Source organism: Hibiscus syriacus, unplaced genomic scaffold (genome assembly GCF_006381635.1).
Source record: "Hibiscus syriacus cultivar Baekdansim isolate YM2019G1 unplaced genomic scaffold, ASM638163v2 tig00112305_pilon, whole genome shotgun sequence".
Lineage (NCBI taxonomy): Eukaryota > Viridiplantae > Streptophyta > Magnoliopsida > Malvales > Malvaceae > Hibiscus > Hibiscus syriacus.
In genome coordinates this window covers 1,638,811-1,654,143 of record NW_024063299.1, presented here as the reverse complement: position 1 = coordinate 1,654,143, position 15,333 = coordinate 1,638,811, and the positions used below count along the sequence as shown (strand labels likewise).

Genomic DNA, 15,333 nt, shown 5'->3' with positions numbered 1-15,333 from the left:
GTAACGACGGCGACCAACTTTAGTATAGAATTGAAATAAGGGTTCTCAAAGTTTTTGGGGTTTTTTTTTTATAGAATTTTTGAAATTTTTGAGTTTTTTTAATAAAAAAAATATTTTTAAGTTTTTTTAAAAATATTTTTTAAAAATTTATCAAAATATGATACGTGTTACTTAACGAGGTTTTTTAACGACCATTATGGTCAGAATACCTAAAATGATAATTTTTGTAACGTTAAACACCTGGATTGACCGAAAAAATTTAATAACCACTTTGAAAAAAAGTGATATAGTTTGGATATTTATTTTTATATTAATCCAAAAACAAAAGTGCATCAAGTCATGCTTATAACAAGGACTTGGCCCTCCAAACATTTTGTAAAAAACAAATCTAATAATCCAATAATTTGCTTAGAAAATGATAAGTACATTAGTTGGTTCAACCGATGCACAAGAATGATAATTTTTACGGTGGATTTAAATATTTGTAGATATCTGGTCTTTTTTGTTATTTTATTTTGTTTTGCAACACGTTATTGATACAGACAGAGATAAAAACATGATTTTAGTTATAAAATTTTAAGTAAGAAATAATTTATAAAATTTTAGTAGACGAAAATATATTTTCAATAGAAAATATAAAAAATATTTAAAACACCTATAAAGGGGTAACCGCCCCACCTGCCCTGAGTACAACCTAATTAAGAGTAATAGTTTATTTGCAATGAAAATTAAATTTATTATCAACAATTTTCATATGCAGTGAAAGAATTCAAGTTTTGTTGGAGGAATTGAAAAGTACGATACGTTTAAAGTATGCTTAAATTGGTTCTAAATATAAAAAAATCTTGTACAAAGAAATTAATAAAATAATTAAGATGGTTATATAGAAGAGGTAAATTCTTCCGAAGAGACCTAAAGACAATTAATTATTAAAATCTACAATAATATCAAGCACCTAAAATATTAAAAATGAAAATAAAAAAAATACTTCAATAAATCATGTCAATACGAGAAAATAATAAAATTAAAATAGAAAAAGTATTGATAATATTTTTATAAAAGTAATAAAGAAACATTACATTTTTGTTCTGTTTTTAGTCACATGCAGTTAGAAAATTAATATTGATGCTAACGTGGCATTTCTTAATTATTTTTTAATCATAACGTGGCATTATATTATAATGACATGTCAATATCACCTTTAATTTTTTTTAAAAGAGTGACTAAAACATAACTAAAAAGTAACATTATGTATAATTTTAAAATAAATAATAGTTAAGTGACTAAAACAGCACTAAATAATAATATAATGAATAAATAAGTAATTTACTCCTTTTTGGTCATGGGGTGGGCCATGGCTCAAGTAGGCCTAGTCCTAGACGCACCCCTGGAGACGAATGAACTTAAATGGTATTTTTGTTTTAAATATTTATTTATTAAAATAAGTAAATATTAAAAAAATATTTAAAATTTAGAATATTAAAAATGATTAATATTTTTCTTCAAAAATATCTTCCAACACATACTTGTATTATGACATCCTCCAATTGTGCTAATCATATGGTTAGTGATGAAGCATCATCCATATATCATGTTTTCATGCCAATCAAAACTCAGTAATTATTAAAATAAATTTACCTATTAATAATTATTACTGTCATCCGTCTCCCTACAAGTATCTCTTTTAATTTTTAAGATTATTTCATTCAAAATTTTATATTAAAAAGTCAACAAACAAGAATACTTATATTTACTTTTTTACTCTTAAATGTCTTACTCTTTTACACTTATCAAAATAAATCTATCAATCATTTTTAAGGATAATTTTATCATTTCTCTTTGTCAAATATATCTCATAAAACTATATGTATAATCAATATAGGACACATTATGGGATAGAGGAAATATTTGATACCATGTGGTATGACCTAGATTCAGAGATGATTAACCCTAAATTAGGAGTATGCAAAAAGATTCTATTCGATCGACTCGATCCAATTAAAAAATTAGATATTTGATAATTTTTTAATTTTTGAATAATTTTTATCGGATATCAGAATTTTTTTGGATAATCAGATCAAATATATATAGGATAAATTTTAATTTTGATTATCCGAAAATTCGAAAAAAAATCAAACTTTTAGATTTTAAATACCTACCCTTTAACCCAATAAATGAATAATCCATTAAAGAATTAAAGAATTAATAAAAATTAAAATATTTAATTATTTATTGTGTGAATAATTAAATATGTATATAAAATATAATAAAAACATCAAATAAGTTATATTAAATCACAAAATATAAAATTAAATATATATGCAAAATATAATAGACGTATTGAATAAGCTCTAAACCGATCTTGCTTTTTGCTAGACCTACCAATCAAAAACGGTTGCATGAATCCTTCAATCGGATTTACATTATTTTTTTAAAACCATAAACGTGCCCCTGAATTTCTACAAAGCTTTTATTTCTTTCACGAAAGCCTTCCTCTCCGAATTGCTCCTGCAATCCTCCAAAGGTCTCTCTCCCTTCTCCTTTTTTTCTGATCTATAGATTCCTCTTCTTCTTGCTGTTGTTGTTTTCAGGATGAATTGTAATTTTTTAATGGTTGGAGAATCAAATTTTGAGATTTGAATTGCTTTTCTGTTTGCCTCTAGAATAGTGCATCTTTATATTCTTCTTTTTTTTTATTAAATTTTTTTTCTCTAAACGAAGGTTGAGACTTAATTTTACAGACATAATTGTGATTTCGTTGTGTTTTTTCTGGCTTTTGATTTTTCATGCTGAATTACATGCGACTTCGTTTGATTTTCGTCAAAATGTTACTGAATTACGTAATCTAGGTCAGGCAGAGTTTTCTTCTGCATGAGTGTGGTATGAGTTAGAGCTGTGTTGAATTGAATTTTTGAGCTATAAATCAATTAGGAAAAATGTGCCTTAATTTGAACGCTTATTGTTAGATAAGAGGAGTATCGTATGAATCAGGCACAAATTAGTATTATAAATCAAGGAAATGAATCTACGTGTGAAGATTATTTCAATAAATTCTCAATTATCCAAGGGAATTTTGTCATGCGATTTGTAGAACTGTGCACGTCTTAGTCTAACATGAAGTCAGCCTCCCCTAAAAAGGAAAAAAAAGCTAATATGAGGTGGAAGGATGGCAATTTAATGTAGAATTTCAATTGTTTCAGCTATTCAGGTTTTTAATCAATTTTGAAACCTAAAATGCGAGAAAACAAGACAGTCATGTATGTGGAATAAAGATCAGTAATGTATTAGTTATATGCTGACTTGGGTTATTAAAACACTTGAATGTTGCAACATTGTAGATATTTTAGCTGCTTCAGGTCGACTATTCACTCTTCTTCCTAAGTTTAAGTTGTTATAAGATATACAATTAAGCAATCTTTTATTAAAAAATATTTCTGTTAATAATATGTCAAGGTTATATGATGGACTTTCATTTACAGCTGGAACTGACTTTTTCTTCCCTTGGTCTACACTCTACAGCTTTGCGTACCTGATCTTCATGAATTCAAGCAGCACTGTTGCATCTACAGTTTCCTGCAAATCGGGAAACAAGAACGATTTTCTTGTCTGGATTTTGGCTTTTTTGCTTCGAAGTTTTCTTGGAACCCCAGTTGCATACGTTAACTTCCACCTATTTAAGGCCATTATACGTTGCCCTTCTCTGTCTAATTGCGTGTTGGAATCATTTTGAGGTTTCCATCCATAAGCCTCAAATCCTTCCAAAGTTATTTTCCCCCATGGGGCAACCTGATACTCTGACCTCTGATAATCTTGAGTTTGATTTCTCTGATGTGTGTTTGGCGCTGCTTCATTCCAACCCTCAGTGGAAATCAACATCCAGAATCCTAAAAATCTGGTTGTTGTAATTGATTCAAATGAAATGCTTTATGATGATCCAGCTGTCATCTGTAGCCACTCACACTCTTTGGTTGGCCCCTCAACATATGTTAGCCAGTCATTGTGGCTTAGCAAGCTTACATTACGTGAAACAGGGGATTCCCTAGAACTTGTAGAAGGAAGAAACCTTCAATTGATGATGACATTCTGGAGAACCCTGATTTTCTTATAGAGAGTCGTCCTTTGGAACAACAACCTGTGGGACTTGAAGCTTTTGAAATTTTAAAGGTTGTTGGCCAAGGTGCTTTTGGAAAGGTTTATCAAGTAAGGAGGAATGGTACCTCAGACATATATGCAATGAAGGTCATGCGCAAGGATAAGATTATGGAAAAAAATCATGCTGAATACATGATATCGGAGAGGGATATAATAGGAAAAGTGGACCACCCCTTCATTGTGCCGCTCAGATACTCATTCCAAGTAATGATGTACTAGTAATGTTTTATATTTCTGGTTGCTTTGCTTTCTTCTCTTGTGGTATTCACATGTTTCAATGAAGCCATGCTAGTAGAAATATTATAGTGTAATGATGATGAATATTATGACAGTCGTAATTTTGTAATTTTGCTGTCATATGTGGCATAGGTGTATATTTATCCATTTATCAATTCATGCAGACCAAATATAGGCTGTATCTTGTGCTTGACTTTGTTAATGGGGGGCATCTTTTCTTTCAACTTTATCGCCAAGGCTTGTTCAGGTATGGCATTTTAATGTAAGCCGTATATGCTTTTTATTATTATGATGATGAAAATGGTGGTGGTGACATGGTGTAAATTTTATGGAGAACTATCCAACATTTTGCATTTCCTTCTTCAGGGAAGATTTGGCTCGCATCTATACTGCAGAGATAGTATCAGCTGTTTCTCATCTCCATGCAAACGGCATAATGCACAGGGATCTCAAACCTGAAAATATTCTTCTAGATGCTGATGGACATGTAAGAGTGCAAAATACTGTGAATATTTGAATGCAAATGCTGTTTTTCATCTACTAGAGATTGTATTTACTCTTTGTATGTCCAAGTTCATAGCAAAATTCAAGGTTTTCAAACCTGAAATATTGTCGTTATGTGTGACCTGGTTGTTGGTTTTTGTGCTGGTCACAATTTATGTGATTGCATGTGTGGGAAGTTGTGTGCTACGTTTAGCATTGATTGCACTTCACCAACTGATCTCTAAACTACCATCATGGTGGTGGTTGCTACACTTATGTTACCAGGTAATGCTGACTGATTTTGGCTTAGCAAAGGAATTTGACGAAACTACAAGATCCAATTCCATGTGTGGAACTTTAGAATATATGTCACCAGAAATTGTTCTTGGCAAAGGCCATGACAAGGCTGCTGATTGGTTGAGTGTTGGAATTCTGCTGTATGAAATGCTTACTGGGAAGGTTTGTTTTATGATCTTCAGATCTTGACCTTTGTTATGTTTGGGAAAGTGCATGTCTATAATATCTCATGCTTCCCACTCAATTCTTTGTTATTCATGCCATGCCTCGTTTTTGTTTATAGCAAACTGTTTTTGCAGCCACCCTTTATTGGCGGAAACAGAAAGAAGGTCCAGGAGAAAATAATAAAGGAAAGGATAAAGCTGCCAGCCTTTTTGTCAAGTGAAGCACATTCGATCCTCAAGGGGGTAAAATCCGCATTTTCATCTATTTATGCTTTTTCCATAATGATTTGATGCTCTGAAAATGTCCAAGACTTGCGTGGCTGTGAACTTAAATGATCTGCTTCGTTGAATGCAAAATCAATAAGTATAGACTTTGGAGCAATGAAATTAAATTGTGGTTTATTTAGGTTATGTAATTTTTATTGTCCAGGGCATCATGATTAGGACTGTAAATAAGATAAGACAGATCGTGAGCTACTTGAGATCGACTTAGTCAAAACTTGGTCAATATTTGAATCGAATGGACTCGACTCGAGCTCGAACTCGACTCGAAAAACTCGTGAGCTACTAGAAAAAAATAATATATAAAAATTTTAGATTTTTGAAATTAAATTAATAATAATATTACCATTTGTATGTTATTTAAAAAAAATAGTATATAAGACTTTCATGTATTTAAATTTGAGTCGAGCTTCAATTTTTTATTTTGAGTAAAACTTGAAAATTTAAAATTTGCGAGCTTTTGAGCTGAGTCTAATTTCAATTCTTTTATTTCGAGTTAGACTCCAGCTTGAAAATTTTAAGCTCATTAGTTTTCAAATAGAGTCGAGCTCAATTTTACATTTTTCGATTCGAGTCGAGTCGGCTCGTTTACGCCCCTAATCATGATGGTGTATTGATTGTTTGTTCTATCTTCAGCTTCTGCAGAAAGAAGCAAGTAAGCGTCTCGGTAGCGGACAAGAAGGTACCGAGGAGATCAAACGCCACAAGTGGTTCAAGTCCATTAACTGGAGGAAATTAGAGGCTCGGGAGATAAGGCCAATTGCAGGGAATCACTGTGTAGCTAATTTTGAAGAGTGCTGGACTAAAATGGCAGTTATTGATTCTCCTGTTGCTAGTCCTACATTCGGTGAGAATCCCCTCAAGGGGTATACATATGTTAGGACCGCCGCCTCATTTCTTCAGAGAAATGCTTGATATATATTAATAGGGGCGTAAATGAACCGAGCTTGACGAACAAGGTTATGCTCACAGTCGTTTGTTTATTTTTTAATATATTTGTGCTTGTTTAATTTTTTAATGTCGTGTTTGCTTATTTATTATTCACAAATATATTTGTTTAATATTCACAAATGTGTTTATTTATTGTTCGCAAACATATTCGTGAATATGTTATTTATACGTTCATGAACTATATAAATGAACTACATAGTAGTTTGTGTTTTCTTCCTGTTTCGAGTTCTTTATGTTTTGTGTTGTTTAAACCAAATTTTAGGGGTGCACAAAAAATCCGAATATCCGATTTTGCGAAAAAAAATCCGAAACCGGATTTGGGGAAAACCGTTTTTTTTAACCGGATCGGATTTTTTTAAACCGGTTATTTTAACCGGTTTGAAAAAAAAACCTACCGTTTTTTTACCGGATAAAAAACCGGTTTGAAAAAAACCGGTTTTTATCTGGAAAAAAAAAACGGTATGGGTTTAAAAAACTAGCCGTTAATATAGCCGTTGGGGGGGTTTGTGACCGTTTTTTTCTTTAAAAAATTATCATTTTACCACCCTAAACATGTATAAATAGGTTGGGATGTATTTGGTTGATTACAACTTTATCAAATCTTATTACACAATACCTAAACATCTCTCAAATCTTATTTTTGTAATTTTTTGTTCATCATGAGTAACAAGGCTGAATCTTCCGTCGGGGGAAACCTTGAAGTCGTGAGTGATCGAACACACTCGAAACAAAGATATTTGGGATCACTACGATTTATGTGAGATGTCAAATGGCTCGAGGAGGGCGCGTTGTAAACTTTGTCTAAAGTTGATTGCATCGGAAGGAAACACAACGTTGAAGAACCATTTGACAAAATCATGCAAGGCACTTCGCTCAAAATCGGATCCTAATCAATCGAATCTTACACCACAAGGTGGTGTTTTTGTTTACGACAACGAAAAATTACGAGAAGCGTTTACAAAATTCGTGATTACAAAAGCATTATCGTTCGACCACTTTGATGATGAAGATTTCACAACAACAATTCAACAACTAATGCAACCACGTTATACTCAAGTAAGTCGTACTACTCTTAGAAGAGATGCTATAAAAATGTGGCGTACGATGAGGGAAAAATGATTTTAGGATTCCAAGAACATCGTTATAGTGTGTCGCTTACATGTGACATTTGGAGTTCCCCTCATAATACCGAAAATTCTTTTTTAGCCGTTACGTCACATTGGTTAGATCATGATAATTGGCAAATGATGAAAAGAACAATCGCGTTTGAATTATTCGGTGAGCCGCATACCGGTGCTAATTTATTTACACTTTTAAAAAGGATAATTTGTCTTTATAAATTAGAAAATAAAGTTTTTTCTATATATTTTGATAATGCATCGAATAATACAAACGCGGTTCCAAGATTGAAAATATTACTTTCACCGATTTTAGACGGTGCGTTTTTTCATACCTGTTGCGTTGCACACATAATTAATTTATCCGTGCAAGCCGGTTTGGAGGTTATTGAGCCGATTATATTAGATTAGAATTTAAAACAATGATAAAAATCGGTTCTTTGTAACAACAACAAAATACTAAATGATTATAAACGATTTTGTAAGCCCGTTAATAAAAAAACTTTGGGTCCTAATTTGGATTGTCCAACTCGTTGGAACTCAACTTGGATGATGATGCATACTGCCTTAAGGCAAAGGGAAACATTGCAAACATTTCACGATCGTCTTTTCGAGATGGGTCATGTCCCAAACATTTATCCGGATTCGAGTTGGGAAACTATAGCCAAAATAACCGATTTGCTTGGGGTTTTTAAAAATGCAACAACTTTTTTATCCGGTGTTTATTACCCTACTAGCCCGTTGGTTCTTAATTAAATATTTTTGTTGGCTACCCGACTAAATGACTTTGAATTTGAAACCGAAGTTTTTCAAAAAATTGGCTTTGCAATGAAGGAAAAACTTTTAAAATATTTTAAGGAGATTCCCCCCATTTTTACTTATGCCGCTGCTTTAAACCCAACGTTAAATGTTGGCGGGGTTGAAACACTAATTGAACAAATTGCGTTTGCTTTTAATCTAACCGATGATGAACCCAACTTTGTCCAAAACCAAATAAATTATTTTAACAAAATTTTTCGAGACATGTTTGCAATTTATTTAACTAAATACGGATCAAGTAGTGTAATACACGATCAAATGAGAATGAATGCAGAATCATCTAGTAGACGCCCAAGTAACATAAATTTGAATCTTTTTAACACTTGTAAATTTCCAATCCAAACGATCACGTACTACCACCCAAGTAGCGAGTTGGAAAATTACATGTCATGCGATTTTCTATCAAAAATGACATTTGAAGAGTTTGAAAGTTTGGATATTTTGGCTTGGTGGAAAGAAAAGGAAGCACAATTTCTGATTCTAGCCGCCATGGCCCGTGATTTACTAACCGTCCAAGCTTCTACGGTAGCTTCGGAATCCGCTTTTTCTGTTAGTGGCAGGTTATATTGCAACGGAAATAAGACCTAAGTCCCGAGTCGGTGGAAGTATGCATTTGTTTAAAGGATTATTTGGATGGAGCGGCTCGTAAGCAACATATCACCACCCTAGAAGATGCAATTGATGCCGATTTGGAAGCAAACTTACACATTGAAGAAGTCGAACTTGGAATATCCCCTCCAAACGAAGAAGGCGAAGATGATGAAGAAGAGATGGCAATGTAGTTTATTTTTAAATTTTATTTCAATTATCGTAAACTTTGTTTCAATTATCGAACTTGAAGTTTTTAAGTATTTGAATTTATCGAACTTGAAAGTTTTTAAGTATTTGAATTTATCAAACTTGAAAGTTTTTAAGTATTTGAATTTATCAAACTTGTATTTAAGTATTTCAATTATCATAAACTTTGTTGCAATTGATGACGATGTAATTTTAATAATATTAAAATCGGTTTTTTTATAACCGGTTTTTTAAAAAAACTGGTTTTTTTAAAACCGAAACTGGTTACACCGGTTAAGATATCCGGCCCTCCAAATCGGTTAAAAACTGAACCGATTATTTTATAAACCGATTTTTTTTCTATGGTGATGATATATCGCTTACGAGCCCACTACACCATAAAACATCATTCAGCATCCTTTCACATTGTAGTATTTACAACTTTATTAATGTTTTAGTGCAAATAACAGTAAGCAAAGAGAGTTTAGAAAAAAACTGTTTGAAAGAGCTGTTGTTTTTCCCACTACCTTTGCACTGACACCATCTGGCATAATCCTGTTCTCAGACTTCCATTTCAGATAGTCTGCACGGTTGTACTTGGTAAATCCCCTGGCGATGACGAATATAATAGCATCATAAATATATATTTAAATTACAGTAAAACAAAGAGCAAAGATAAGGTGTTTAAGCATCCAATGTCTAAGAAACAAGAAAGCATACCACTTACTGCTAACAATAATCTTTTGACGACCAGGAAACTTGAACTTTGCACGACGGAGGGCCTCTTGAGCATGCTGGCTGTTGCTGTCCTTGCAACGAACAGAAAGCAAAACCTGACCAATGTCGACTCTTGCACATGTTCCTTGAGGTTTCCCAAAAAGCACCCCTCATACCAGTCTGAAGCCTATCAGCACCGGCACATGAAAGCATCTTGTTGATCCTCAGAACGTGGAAGGGATGAACCCTTACTCTCAAATGGAAAGCATCCTTCCCAGAAAACTTAGCCATGTATTTGTTGCAGGCAATTCGGGCAGCCTCCAATGCCTCACTAGAGACATTCTCCTTCTCCCAACTGACAAGATGGACACAGAAAGGAAACTCGTCAACACCCTTTTTCTTCATCCCAACATCATAAATTCTGATCTTAGGATCCGGGACACCACGGCAATATCGAGATTTGGGGTATGGCTTGTTCTTGATTTGTCGATAACACCTTGCAGGTCCTATATAAAGAAAACTTTAGAAAACCATGACCAGAATGACACTCAAAAGTGAACACAATACAACAACAGATTCCAAGGGAAAGCATGACAGAACCCGTGAAATAACACAAATCCTTTCTCGAAGACAAGTTTCAGAAACCTTAGGCTTAATATGATTGTTTCAAAGAGATCCTAGAGCTTGTTTCAAATGATTTTTAAGTAGAATTTGCATGAAATTACATGATATGATCGGCAGAGGATTCAAAGGGCGTCGTTGTATAAGTTTCTAGCATGGTAAGAAAAAACTCAAACAATTGAGAATCATAAGGTCAGCTGGATCTCAGCCGCTAGACCTCAAAGATTGATGATAAATTTATGCTTCTCAAGAAGCTAGTATTCGTGCGTAACAAATGGCTTCAACACACCCATGAGAAACAAAAAAGAATTTCCATTAATGAAAGAAAGCAAAGAATCAAATGACGGAAATTGAAAGCAAAACAGCATACAACGATATTGGAGTAAAAAAAATAAGAGCAATTGCAGCAGCAGCAGCAAAGATTTGAAAGAAAAAAAAATGCAATAGCAAGCAAAAGAGGAAGGTAAGGAACTCACTCCTCCCCATGTCGACGGCTGGTCCAGATGAGCTTTGAAACTTCGGAGTAGCAAAACCCTAGCTTCGCCCTTTTCATTTTATTGCGTAAATATATGATTGAAATATTTATCAGTTGGGCTCATACAGCGCCAGTCTTTGCCCATTTCCTGTAGGGTGGATCACTATTCTTTAACTCAAACAACATACGTACATTCATACATATAGGGATGGCAACGGGCCGAGTTCGGGCCGGGTATTGGTCCCCCGTCTTCGTCCCATTTTAAAAAATCTGTACCCTTCTCCGCTTAAAAAATCACGGGGATTTAAACGGGAATCCCCATCGGATAATCGGGAAAACCCGCGGGGAAACGGGTATTTCCGTTTAGCATAAACGGTTATTTAAACGGGTATCGGGCAGGGTATCGGGCCGGGTATATATATTTAAATTAAATATATAAATATTAAATATATATTTTTAATTTAATTTAAATTTATTAATATTATATATATATAAAATAATTATTTTTAATATTTATCGGGCCGGGTAATCGGGGCGGGGATTACCAAACCCGTCCCCATCCCCGTTTATTATTAATATTATCATTTTTTAATTATTAATAACTGCCAGCTTTATTAAATAAAAAGTAAATACTCTAAATTATCGTAAGAATATATAAAAACAATAATAAATTAATCACATTAGAAGGATATTTCTTCTAAAAAATTAAAGTATACAAATTAACCATTTAAAAATAAAAATGATCATTAAAAAATTAAAATCTCAATAAGTAATTCGAACATATGATAGACGCAAATAAACATCATTGTCGCTGATGAAAAATAAACAATATCAATAATACCAAAAAATGCATATAATAATGCTAGTTGGTTATAAATTGATATTATCACAATTCAATCACGACTCATCTTTAATGATTACAAGCAGTATAAAAAATAAGACATTTTTATTCTTTATATTCTTAAGTATAATAGAAAAATAGTATTCAATATTTTATTATTATTTTTTCAATCTGACCCTTTTTTTTACAATGGAAGGACTAATTAGGAAAAATTTGAAATTCAATCTTGGGGATTGCAGGCGTAAGAAAGAGCTTCTTTTGGTCTATGATCATATGGAAAATGGCATCCTTGACTAGATGGAATTATAAGTATTAAATTTTTAGGTAGTATATGTTCAGAATTTTTTCTTAATTATTATAACGTATATATACTTTACAGACACAACTATTAGAACTTAAAACCTCTAGAGAGAACAACACTTTTCTTGACCGCTAGGTCACTTGACGGGTTCAAGACTAAGATTTTTAAGTAGTAAGACGTTAAACGGGTTTAGTGAAATGACTTCTCATATGATGGAAATATTGTATGTAAATCTCTTTGGTGGCTTTTTGATGTTTATAAGTGTTTCAGTTACGGTATATTTATATTAATTCTATAACAGTTTATCAGTGTTCGAATTCTGACGTTTGTAAATAGATTAAATTGGGTTGAAATGGTTGCCTTCATAATGAATCTTTGTAAAATCCGATCTGGATTAGTCGATCAATAAACCAAAAACCAGTAATTAATAAAAACATTGACTCAATATAAGACATGCAATTAGATTATGGATAAATATGAGTATACGACATGTACAGGACCCCGAAATCCTGTATCACATCCATGTACCGGCAGGAATACACTCGTGAAGATCGGGATCACAGTCCGGGATGTCTATCAACTGTTACTCATTCACCGGAAGCCTTCGCTTTTACGACGAACCCCCCGTCGCCAGCATCATTAACGTCGACCAAAAACGGTGCGCATATCACATTGCCTTATCATCCCCCTTGACCATTGTTGGTCGGTTTGTTATAATTTGTGATTCAAGTCCGTGCAGAGTCAGGTTAAACTAAAGCTGCAGAGCTGCAATCCTTTGGGGATGGTCCTGCAAGGTTTGTTTCTTTAGTACCATTGCCACAGCCTCAATTATTGAAATTACTTCTTAGTGTACAGTGGTAAAAACACACATTTCTTTTGATTCTTCTTTATATAGTTAGATTTGAGTTGCATGCCCAATAACATCAGCCACTTAATGCGGTGCAGTTATATTCTGCTTTGTTGTGGGTTGGCTAGTGACAGATCTAGAAATATTTTTCAGGGTGGACATATATGTATTGTTAATTGAATTTTTGTATGGGATAGGTACCAATAAAATTTTAGGATAGACACAATCAGTAAAATGAAAATAATAAAAAAATATTCAGAATTTAGGATAGACACATGCTCATCCTAGAGTATACATGCATCTGCAACTTAGCATATATGTACGTTTATGTATAGAAATGCTTAATAGGGTGAAAGAGGAAAAGAAATACATTAGTATGAGGTTTTCAGATAGGATCCAGGCCTATCCATCAGCAAGTGTAACGTGTGATATATCGTAGGGATCAAAATTTGGAGCCTCCATACTTTAAAAATATCTTGATTTTGCTTCTAAGAACATTCGAATAATGACACTTTTTTAAATAAAATGTCACTATTATAAAGTAATTTTGTGACATTTTATTAATTTCATATGTTTAAATTTTTATTTTATAAGAAACAATCATAATACGATAAATTTGTATATTTTACAATTTCATCTTACTGTAAAATATTTTAAAAATTTCATTCTTAAAATGTATTACAACATTTCCAAATCTATTGAGATGGGTCTGAATAACAGTGTTTTCACCACTGATTTTTGTGGTGGTCCCAAAAAAATTCCAAGTGTTCCCCCTAGTGGTGGTGGTGCCAGTTGTTGTCATAAATCAATTTTGTACAACTGGTCATAATATTTCATTCACTTGAAGTATGAAAGATAATATTCTTGAAAGTGTATGCCCTAAATGCCTGTACTCCAGGGGACATATTAATACCCTCAACTCAGGCTTAAGCACCACACTCCTAACAAGCTTTTCACGTCTTGCATTCATTATTGTTGTATCTTCTCCACAAGTTACATCTCCGTTGTAATTTCTTCGTCTATCAATGGTTTTAGAATTTCTCGAGATGTTTAGAATTTTATACCCTTCGATTAACATAATTATTGACATGCTCATATGATTTATCATCTAAATTTACTATCTAACATATATCTATTTAACCTTCCAATTTACAAATAAACATCATCACTATACACTAAGTGTATGCATATAAATCACAATGCAAAATTGGACAAATGATTCTCTCCCTGGCTCAACATCTCTATTGTTCATCATCTCTTTTGACCCATTAAAATATATTTCTCAACTTAACAATTGTTATTAGGCTTAACAAACCATCAAAAACCCAAAATAAGTGACCAAACTATATCATTTTTTTAAAAGCAGTGTCCAAACTTTTTTTAGGTCAATCTAAATGCCTAATGTGACAAACATTTTCAAAAACTCCCATTAAGTGACACATGTCATGTTCTAATAATTTTAAAAAATTTATTTAAAATAAAAAACTTAAAATTATAATTTAAAAAGTCCAAAATTTTCAAAAATCTTAAAAATCTCCCCAAACGTTGAAAACTCTAAGGTGACGTTTGGTTGACATGAATCCCTTGGAATTAGGGGAATTGAAATCCAATTCCACCACTTTCCCATGTTTGGTTCAAGTTTTCCAAGGGAATTGGAATCCCTCATGGCTTCAACTTTCCATCAAATGAGGGAAAGTGAATTCCATCCATTCTATGATAGAATTTAATTCCCTTGTTGGAGGGAATTGAAATTTGACCATGCTACCCTCATCAATCTTTTGGTAACTTATTCATATATTGAATAAAAATATTTTTTTATTATTTCGGGTCGGGTTTCTAATTCATATATTCGGGTCGGGTGAAACTTTATTTTGGTCGGGTCGGGTAGGTCTTTTTAAGTGTGATATTCGGGTCGGGTCGAGTTCGGGTTTAGGGTGAAAAATACCCGACCCGAATATATATATAATTTTACCTTATATATTTAGGAATAATTACAATAATACCCCTCTATATATAATTTTTTTCAATTAAGTCACTGTTTTTATTGAATAAAAATATTTTTTTTATTATTTCAGGTTGGGTCGGATTTCTAATTCATATATTCGGGTCGGGTCGGGTGAAACTTTATTTTGGTCGGGTCGGGTCGGTTCTTTTTAAGTGTGATATTCGGGTCAGGTACGGGTTTAGGGTGAACAATACCCGACCCGACCCGAACCAAAAAATATATAATTTTACCTTATATATTTAGAAA

General features: G+C 32.9%; 2 pseudogenes; one reads left to right on the top strand and one right to left on the bottom strand.

Moving 5' to 3' along the window:
- Positions 1-3,761: 3,761 nt before the first annotated feature.
- On the top strand, positions 3,762-6,563 carry LOC120177747 (annotated as a pseudogene).
- Positions 6,564-9,699: 3,136 nt separating this feature from the next.
- LOC120177748 lies at positions 9,700-11,166 on the bottom strand (annotated as a pseudogene).
- Between the last annotated feature and the right edge of the window lie 4,167 nt (positions 11,167-15,333).